Genomic DNA, 3,485 nt, shown 5'->3' with positions numbered 1-3,485 from the left:
TTCGGGTTTTCACAGATGTGCCAACATGTCTCTCTTAATAAATTGGAATTTTGAGGAATACTTTGCCTTGGACTCGGATTGAATGCTGACATGGAGACTAAAACATGTGATGAACGGTTGCAGGAACTGGGCATGGCTAGTGAAGAGAAGGACCAGGGGAGACATGATAGCAGTCTTCCAATAATTGAGAGGCTGCCACAGAGAGGAAGGGGTCAAGCTATTTCCCAAGTCACCTGAAGGCCAGACAAGGAATAATGAATGGAAACGGACCAAGGCAGGTGTGAGTTGCTGCTGGTTCGCTTTATGCATGCTTCCCTTCTACAATGTCCCAAAATTAGGAACCATCCTGAGTGAGATTTTTGTGTTTGTGTTTCCTTGCACTGCATTCTAGGGTCTCTGTAAGGAAAAACTGGCTAAAATTTCACAAATTTGGGTCATCCAAAAAGGAGGCTTTGTTTACAGGGTCACTTCAATGTTGCTTCAATTGGCTCAAACGCATCCTTTTTTAAAAAATAATAAAAAATAAAGATTTAGAGACTTTTTGAAAGCCACCAAAAACTTGTAGGAGGGGCTGAGATAAGGGAGGAAGAGGAGAAACTCACCTGCAGGAGGTTGGATGGGAATTGCTGGAAGGAGAAAAAGACCCAATCAGGACCCGTCACGGGCTGCAGGACTCAGGGGGGTCTCCCTCCCCTTCGATAGCCCATAATAGGTTGCATGAACTTCCCTTAATAGTCCATCAAACAAGGGAAACTGCCAAAAATATTTCTCAAGGAGACCCTCTTGGCCACCTGCTAAGCTTGATGAGAGGTCTCCCCTAGATGGTCCTCTCCCCACAACCTCTCCTCCAGCCCCCCAGACTCACCTTTCTTGCTCTTCAGGTAGGAGAAGAGCCCCACAGCCAGGAAGGCCACTCCTATCACAGCTCCCATTATCCCCGTCCAGAGTTTGATCCTGGCAGAGCTGGAGGAATGGGGCTCTGGAGAAGGAGCCGCACCTGAGCAGGAGGATCAGGCCCACCTTCCTCCAGGGGGGTCCATTCTGGCTCTGCCCACAAGAAGTGTCTCTCCCACTTCTCTGGGAAGGATTGGGTCCCCAGAGCAGGAGGGGAGAATGGGAGGGGCTTACACCACTGGATGGTGATGGGGTCCTCCAGGCTGGCGTGCCCACCTTGCAAGCATAGAGGTCTTTCTGTTGGGTCTGGGTTTCCAGCATCACCTGGAGCTGGTAGGTCCAGTCTCTGTTGTGGAGCCCCTCCTTGAAGGCCACCTCCTCCTTCTCTGCCTGGCTGTCCTTCAGCCACTGGATCTCCATCTCCACAGGATAAACGCCTGTCACAGTGCGGAGGAGGATGGTGTTGGGGGAAGCGGGATCCATCTTTGTGGCGAAGATGGAGACAGTGGGCTTGGCTAGAGGGAAGGAGAAGGGACATGAAAGAACAACAAACAGAAAAAAGTGTAAGAGGTGGATCATAGGCTTACAATGGCAGACAAGAATCTTGAGAGAACAGTAATTACTTTGGAGATGGATAAAGCTGAATATTTCCTGAGATTCCAGAATTCCAGAGGAAGAAAAAGGGGGAAACCTTGCTGAGATAAGGGCAGTGTCAACGTTCCAAATATCATGCAGAATTAAATCAGAGTCCAAGGCAGAGCTATCCTTAAAGTTCCAATTTAATAAGACAGACATGTTGGCACAAACTGTGGAATCCCAAATCTAAAAGCTTCCTGGGATTCCATCCAGTTGAAAATTCATGATCTTATCCCCACACCCATAAATCCATCATATGGTCCAATCTTCTTTGGACACGCTGGCATTTCCACCCATCTACTTCCGGTCAGATGCAGAGATGCGGAGACAAAAGATGACCTTGGGCTTGGAATAACAACAACACATTCCACAATTCTACTCCTTACTATTCCCCCTCCCAATTACTACACTAATGAAACAGCATAATGAAATAATAGAGTGTGTGGCAGGCCAAAAATCCTAAAAGGATTATAACTGCAGGCTTGACAGGCAGAACTGTTGGTGGATACCTTGGAGATGAATAAACAGAAGATGCTTACTGGGATGGATAAAATATTTAGAATATATACAAGATATTCAACAAGGAACAAACTCTTCAGAGAGGTACATGGGCTTGGCTGGAGGGAAGAAGGAAAAGGAGGTATATGAGAGGCCCAGAAGGGCCAGAACGGAAGACCAAGTTGGTTAGTTCAGATGTTACATGGGACCTCCGAGTGACTTCCAGTTTGCTCAAAGGGTCGTTTTGAGCACTCCAAAGGCTTCAGGAAAGCCTCCTGAAGGTCCCTGAAGCCTCCAAAGGGCTTCCAGGGGGGCGGGGGAGGCTATTTGCACCCTCCCCATGGTCCTATAAAGCCTCTGGAGCCTGGGGAGGGCGAAAAAAGCATGCAAAAATGGGGGGATTGGGGGTCGCGCCTGTAGTGCGTGCATGTGCACTGGGGTGTGTGTTGCACATTGCATTATGGGTGCGGCACGCCTGCACAGAACCCCCCTGTGCTTCCCCCACTTATGGCACTCGAGCCAAAAAAGGTTCGCCATCGCTGTTATAGTATCTATTTCAGACAAGTGACTATCCAGTTTCTTCTTAAAAACACCAGTGATGAAGCAACCACAATGTCTGAAAATAGCTGTTCCACTGGTTGTCTTCACTGTAAGGAAATTTCTTGTTAATTTCAGGTTGCTTCTCTTCTTGATTATTTTACATTCATTGTTTCTGCCCCCTGGTGCTTTGGAAAATAAATTGACCCACCTCCTCTTAGTGGCAGCCTCTCAAGTACTGGAATACTGCTATCGTGCCACTCCTTGTCAGCCCTGCCTCCGTTCCAAACCCAAGAAAGAAAACCGTTGACTTCATTGACGTACAGAAGAGGTACTTTTACTGAGTTTGAAATGATAGCAGCGAAAGAAAAGCAAGATCTGAGCCAAAAGGCATGAAAGTTACATATTGAAAGTTTCTCCAAATCCTTCCCCACAGGCACCCAGGCTGAATGTCCAATCCCCATCCCACATAGTGTCATGTGGGGCATATCTTCAGGTGTTTTCGTCCATTTGGAGTTCCAGGATGGTTAGTCTTGACTGGACGTAAACAACTCCACTCAGCAACTCAGGAATTCGTGACAGCAAACCTCCCTTTTTCTTCACATGGGCCATCTTCACACCAGCTCACTTCTCTAACCCCAATGCCATGTTCCCCCCTACCTGTTACTATGGCAGCTGATAGCAAGCAAGCATCGAAGGAAAAACCAATGCTGGAGATCTGGCTTAATCCTTCTTTTCTGCAGACTAGCCACACCCAAACCCTGCAACTGTTCTTCATACGTTTTAATCTTTAGGTCTTTAATCATCTTAGCTGCTCTTCTTTGCACTTTCTCCAAAGTCTAAACATCTTTTTTGTAATGTGATGTGCTAGAGTTCCAGCAATATAACCAGCACACAAATAAATAATTCAGCAGGAGTCA

Source organism: Natrix helvetica, assembly GCF_964273705.1.
Source record: "Natrix helvetica genome assembly, chromosome: 1".
NCBI classification, from domain to species: domain Eukaryota; kingdom Metazoa; phylum Chordata; class Lepidosauria; order Squamata; family Natricidae; genus Natrix; species Natrix helvetica.
The sequence above is the reverse complement of the archived record's forward strand: the minus strand, read 5'-3'. Positions refer to the sequence as shown.